We start from the raw sequence: 7257 nt of genomic DNA on the forward strand, positions 1-7257 counted from the left end.
ATAAAAAGCCTCTGGGACTCACCGGATTCCACAAACAAGTAGGCAGACGAGCTAAAGAGCAGCAGAAGACCCTGCTGTGTGGGCGAGCACCCATGATCTACCTGGGGTGGATAATGAGGTCGGCTGTCAACTCCATCTGTGAAATGGACACATAAATTAGCCAGGGATTTCCCAGAGCCGAAACAAGATCATAGGAGATGTACCTCAGTCACTCACATGCACTCACATTCACATGTGTGCATAGCCAGATATGCACAGGTATGCACACATGTGCACATCACACATGCACACACTGTCATGCATGCAGACACGAATGTTGGGGGGAGCAGGGGTACGGATCAAGCAGGGGCATGGCACTGGGCCTCCATTAGACTGGCAGAAAGGGACAGAATGGCGTATATAAGGCAAGGCCAGTGGGTGAGAAGGAGATGCTGGTCTTGGAGATCTTGGCTGGTCCACATTGGGAAAACCAGGTTGGGAAGCACTGGCTGATGACTGGTTTCTGTTTGTTTGTTTGTTTGTTTGTTTCCATTGTTATTGCTATTATTGGGTTTTGTTTGTTTGTTTTGTTGGTTGGTTTGGTTTGGTTTGGTTTGGTTTGGTTTGGTTTGGTTTGGTTTGGTTTTTCAGGACAGGGTTTCTCTGTGTAGCCCTGGCTGTCCTGGAACTCACTCTGTAGACCAGGCTAGCCTCAAACTTAGAAATCCGCCTGCCTCTGCCTCCCAAGTGCTGGGATTAAAGTGTGTGCCACCACGCCCGGCTACCAGGAGCCTTTTTATGCTGCCATGTTTTGTTGTTTTGATGGTCACACTTGAGGTCCAGAAGGCAGGGTGTCATCTCCATGGGGACTGCCCTCTTCTGGGGACATCCCCCTTGTCTGTGCCACCACTGCCTGGCCCGATACTGTAATCTTTATCCTGAATCTCTGTGGTCACAACGCTGTATAGGCGTAAGGTCTCTGCAGACAGTTAAGTTGAAATGACTGTGATGGGCTCTTGTACAACAAGATTGGTATCCTTTTGTTGTTTTGGTTTTGGGGTTGTCTGTTGTTTTTTGTTTGTTTTTGAGACAAGGTTTCTCTGCATAGCCCTGGCTGTCCTGGAACTGGCTTTGTAGACCAGGCTGGCCTCGAACTCAGAAATCCACCTGCCTCTGCCTCCCAGTTTATAAGAGGGACAAATCCATGGATGCACTTACCTGAAGTTCCAAGGTCCGCACATCACATCTGGGTTTTGCAAGCACCAAGCAGTAGCCCAAGATGAGCGGCATCAGTGCTAAATCCAAATGCTCCAAACCCGGCAACCTCCAAGCACTGACGTCATACCACAGTGTGAACCGTTCAAGCACAGAGTTATTGAAATACGAAATGAGGAGGGGGTGTCTGAGGTGCATAAGAAACGTGGCAGACGGCGCTGTCTTGGCTCTCCTTCTCCTGTGGTTTGAATCTCAACATCCCTAAAAGCTCATGTGTTCCAACACTTGGTCCCTAGCTGGGCATGATATTTGGAGGCTGTGGGTGTCTGGGATGAAAAACTCAGACATGGGCCACCAGGGGCAGCCTTGAGAGTTGAACCTTCTCCCTCCCCCCTTCCTCTTCCTCTTTTTTCCCCTCCAGTATCTTTTATTTACTCTTTGACAATTTCATATACGTATATAGTGTATCTTGATTCCATCTACCCCCCAGCCCTGCCTCTTACTCTCCCTGGACATCCCCACTATCCTCTACATTCATGTCTTGGTCCTCTCTCTCTCTCTCTCTCTCTCTCTCTCTGACAGAGTATAACTTTGTAGGCCAGGCTGGTCTGGAACTCACAGAGATCAATCTGTCTACCTCTGCTTCTTGAGTGTTGGGATTAAAGGCGTTCGTCACCACACCCAGGTTTTGGTTTTGGTTTTGGTTTTGGTTTTGGTTTTGGTTTTGGTTTTGGTTTTGGTTTTGGTTTTGGTTGTTTTGTTTTATGACCCACAGAGTCTCCTCAGCGCCTCATGCTGGAATGCTGGTCGTTCTTGTTGGCTGGCTCTTGTTCAGATCTTGTCCAGGGCACAGTGATTGCTGTGTGTCATGCCTGCAATCCTGGCCCTTCTGATTATTTCCTCTCAGCTTCCTGATGAGCCAAGCCGTGAGAGGCAGCTTCCCTTGCACCCACAGTCAGCCCTCTCCCACCAACATGGCCCCACACTGTGAATGAAAAGAAATCTTTTCCTCCCTAAAGTGTCTCTGTCAGGCCAGTTGTCATAGCGATGAGAATAGTAACAAGTGTAAATCATAAAATTTCTCATTATGGTCATGCAAATTTTATAATCCTACGGGGATGGAGAGATAGCCAGCTTCAAGCTGGCTACGGGGACTTGCTGTGGGCCAGGCATGACATCCGTCATCCCAGCACTCAAGAGCCAGAGGCAGCTGGGTATCTATGAGTTCTAGGCTAGCCTGGTCTCCCATAGTAAGTACCAGAAAAGCCAATGCTACCTGGTGAGGCCCTGTAGAGGAAGGGCTACCAGTTGAAGGTCAGTCATGGATTCATACAGAGTTAGAGGCTAGACTGGGCTGTATAAGTTTTGTCCCAAATAACAATAATAAGTGAAAGGTCCCTGGGCTCAAGTCCCAGCATCACACGTTCACAGGAAAGGTAAAACCCATCCGGTCAACAAATATTTAGTACCTACTGGGTAGGGATAGAACCTGCAACATTGAGCCTAAGAAACTCTAGTGAATACATCTTCCCTTCCCTTCCCTTCCCTTCCCTTCCCTTCCCTTCCCTTCCCTTCCCTTCCCTTCCCTTCCCTTCCCTTCCCTTCCCTTCCCTTCCCTTCCCTTCCCTTCCCTTCCCTTCCCTTCCCTTCCCTTCCCTTCCCTTCCCTTCCCTTCCCTTCCCTTCCCTTCCCTTCCCTTCCCTTCCCTTCCCTTCCCTTCCCTTCCCTTCCCTTCCCTTCCCTTCCCTTCCCTTCCCTTCCCTTCCCTTCCCTTCCCTTCCCTTCCCTTCCCTTCCCTTCCCTTCCCTTCCCTTCCCTTCCCTTCCCTTCCCTTCCCTTTCCTCTTCTTTTTGTAGGGGAAGAGGTTAGCAGGACTTTGAGACTGGGTTTTACACAGCTCCGGCTGCTTTGAACTCTCTACACAGCTAGGGATGACGCTAACCTCCTGACCCTCCAGCCTCCACGTCCCATGTAATGGGATTATAAAACCCATCTATGTGCTGATGAGGACTGAACCCAGGACTTCTTCCTGCATGCTAGACAAGCACCTTACCAGCTGAGCCGTAATTCCATCATGGACACTGTTCCTTAAACCTTATCTACCTTCGAGTGTACAGCATCCTCCCACCCCTGCCCGTGAAAACATCATGCGATTTCTCTGTGCACAGAAAGGCAGAAAGCAATTTGTCAGTGTTTTCCATAAAGTGCGCGCACACTTGAGCATGTGCACACATACACACACACACATGCACACACACATACCAGACTTCAAAGAGAACACGACATAGCAATTTTCTCTCCCTATTTTCTGTTTCATAAAGAACCAGAGAATTCAGATCCATCTTTCATGTCATGTCAACAGAAAGGAACAAAAAAAGCCCCAGACAGAAGCTGACAGCCAAACAACGTGCATCTGCAGAGAGGTGTGCAGAGCCCAGCACCAAGAAACAAACAGCAGCCAGGAAGAGTAAACAAATCCGCTGTCCAACGTCCCACGCCCCAACACATCAGAGACAACTGTGTGGGGCTCGCTCCCACCTGAGCCCCCGAGCCAGCCACTGAGATAGGGGAGCCCCGTGATTGAGAGGGAACCAGGCACATTTAGAGAGGCCAGGAGCCCAGGGCACTAGTGTGAGACCAGACCAAAGCCAGTTGGGCTCAGGGACAGGAGGAGGACACCAAGGGGTCCTGGGTTATGGTCTTAAAGCCTAGCTGTGAGTGCTTTGAGGGACTAAGACTGAAGAACCATCTTAAGCTATTTCTAATTTTTGTTTGTTTGTTTGTTGTTGTTTTTCACGATAGAGTTTCTGTCCTGGCTGTTCTGGAACTCCCAGTGTAGACCAAGCTGGCCTCTAACTCACAGAGATCCACCTGCCTCTATGTCCCAAGTACTGGGATTAAAGGTGTGTGTCACCACTGCCAGGCTACTTCCAGATTTTTCACATTTTGCTACCAAACGCTAAGAGGATGTGTTGGAATTTCATTGTTGTTTGTTTTTGTCCTTTGTTTTTTAATAGTTCTGTTATCGTTTGCTTAGTTGTTTGTTTTGAGTCGTGGTTTCAGTAACTGGCCTAGGCTGGCTTCAAACTTAAGATGGTCCCACTTTTGCCTCCCAAATGCTGGGATTCTGGACCTGTCCCATCAGCCTCCACTGTGGGGTTAAGCAGTGAGAATTTACAGATAAACAGGAGATGAGTCACCCATTAATTCCACGAGAAACTATTTAGTGAGCACAAACAGTAGGGGAGACCCAAACCTAAGCACTAGAGAGCCCCTAAGTTCTAGGATATGTGAAGGGTCAAGATCCTTGATTGACAGTTCGGATCGACTCTAATGGCCATGGCTCCAGATCTGTAGCAGTCCTCAGAAACACAACCGGAGGGCTGTGGGTGTGGCTCAGTAGATGGACTGTTTGCCTACCACACAGGAAGTCCCCTAGCTTGACTACCAGCACTGCATGAACCAGGCACGCACGGAAGCCCATGGTTGCAGTTCCGGTACTCAGCTCAGTAATCAGGCAGGTAGATCAGAAGTACGACGTCATCCTTGGTTACACGGAGAATTTCAGGCCAGCCATGGATCTCAAAAGATGGAGAGATTGTAAAGTGGTGTAGAGTACTTGCCAGTCTTTCAGAGGACCTGGGTTCAATTCCCAGCCCCCACAAGATGGCTCCCAACCCTTTCTAACTCCAGCTCTAGAGGATCTGATGCCCTCTTTTGATCTCTGCAGGCAGCCAGTTACATGTGCTCCACAGACAAGCTGCCAAAACATTTGTTGATAAATAAATGCATCTAAAAGGTAAAAATAACTACTACCACAGGCTAGACATGTTTTGGATGCCTTTAATTCCAACACTCGGGAGGCAGAGGCAAGCAGACCTCTGAGTTCGAGGCCAGCCTGGTCTACAGAGTGAATTCCAGGACAGCCAGGGTTACACAGAGAAACCCTGTCAAGAAAGAAAGAAAGAAAGAAAGAAAGAAAGAAAGAAAGAAAGAAAGAAAGAAAGGAAGGAAGGAAGGAAGGAAGGAAGGAAGGAAGGAAGGAAGGAAGGAAGGAAGAAGTCAAAACAAAATAAGCATCAAATAAAAAGATAGGGAAAGCCGGGCGTGGTAGTGCATGCCTTTATTCCCAGCACTCGGGAGGTAGAGGCAGGCAGATTTCTGAGTTCGAGGCCAGCCTGGTCTACAGAGTGAGTTCCAGGACAGCCAGGGCTACACAGAGAAACCCTGTCTCAAAAAACCTATGTTCATAGCAGCCTTATTTATAATAGCCAGAAGCTGGAAAGAACCCAGATGTCCCTCAACAGAAGAATTGATACAGAAAATGTGGTACATTTACACAATGGAGTACTACTCAGCTATTAAAAACAATGGATTTATGAAATTCTTGGACAAATGGATGTATCTGGAGGATATCATCCTTAGTGAGTTAACTCATCACAAAAGGAGTCATTAGCTATGCACTCACTGATAAGTGGATATTAGCCCAGAAACATAGAACACCCAAGATACAATTTGCAAAACACAAGAAAATCAAGAAGAGGGAAGGCCAATGGGTGGATACTTCATTCCTCCTTAGAAAAGGGAACAAAATATCTATGAAAGGAGTTACAGAAACAAAGTTTGGAGCTAAGACGAAAGGATGGACTATCCAGAGACTACCCTACCTGGGGATCCATCCCATAATCAGCCACCAAACTCAGACATTATTGCATATGCCAGAAAGATTTTGCTGAAGGGACCCTGTTATAGCTGTCTCATATGAGGCTATGCCAGTGCCTGGCAAATACAGAAGTGGATGCTCACAGTCATCTATAAGATGGAACACAGGGCCCCCAATGGAGAAGCTAGAGAAAGCACCCAAGGAGCTGAAGGGGTCTGCAACCCTATAGGTGGAACAACAATATGAACTAACCAGTACCCCCAGGGCTCGTATCTCTAGCTGCATATGTATCAGAACTGGGAAGAGAGGCCCCTTGGTATTGCAAACTTTATATGCCCCAGTACAGGGGAATGCCAGGGCCAAGAAGCAGGAGTGGGTGGGTAGGTGAGCAGGGTGGGGGGAGGGTATAGGGAACATTCGGGATAGCATTTGAAATGTATATAAAGAAAATATCTAATAATAAAAAAAAAAGTTAGGGAAAAAAAGAGAAGCTATGCAAACCTGTCCAAGACTTGGAGTGCTACAGCCACAAGGTAAGGGACACTTGAAACCCAGCTGGAATTGGTAGCAGTAGGCCATGCCCCCTAAAAACAAAACCTTAGAGAGTAGAGAATATTCATGGTCCTCTGACACCTTGATCTTGGGCTCCTGACCTGCAAGATGAAGAGAGGATTGTCATAGCTCTCTGCCATCTTGTTGGTGACAATGTGCTTGAGTCGCTCTAGGAGATTTGGGTATCACTGGTACCATATGACTCCACTATCTCTGCTAGGTACCCACCAGGACACTCACAGTAGCTTTGTTCATATTCTCCCCAAGTTGGAAGTAGCTTAGACACTTTTATCATGGGCAGAAGCAACAGACTAGATCAACGGCCATGCAAGCAATGGGATGGATGGGTAATCACCCTCAACAATATAGACAAGCAAAGCAGCCCAGCAGCAGTAGCGCATGCCTTTAATCCTAGCGGTTGGGAGAGAGACAGAGAAAACCTGTCTCAAATAAATAAATAAATAAATAAATAAATAAATAAATAAATAGGCAAAATAGCCAGTTGTGATGGTACATGCCTGCAACATTGCACTGGGGAAACTGAGGCAGGAAAGGCTCAAGTTTTAGGCCATCTAGGCCTATTTTATATGACCATATTTCAAAATGAATAAAAATCAAACTGAACAGACATGGATACATCTGCATGGGCAGTTTTTGTTTTTTGCTGTTAGTTTTTGTTGTTGTTGTTAATTTTTGGTTTTTGAGACAGGGTTTCTTTGTGTAGCTGTCCTGGCTGTCCTGGAACTCGCTCTATCGACCAGGCTGGCTACGAACTCACAAAGACCCACCTGCCTCTTCCTCCCTGGGATTAAAGATATGCACCACCACCGCCTGGTTCAGCACGGACA

The sequence above is a fragment of the Mus caroli genome, unplaced genomic scaffold (genome assembly GCF_978045245.1).
Source record: "Mus caroli unplaced genomic scaffold, Mus_caroli_1 scaffold_10, whole genome shotgun sequence".
Classification (NCBI taxonomy): Eukaryota; Metazoa; Chordata; class Mammalia; order Rodentia; family Muridae; genus Mus; species Mus caroli.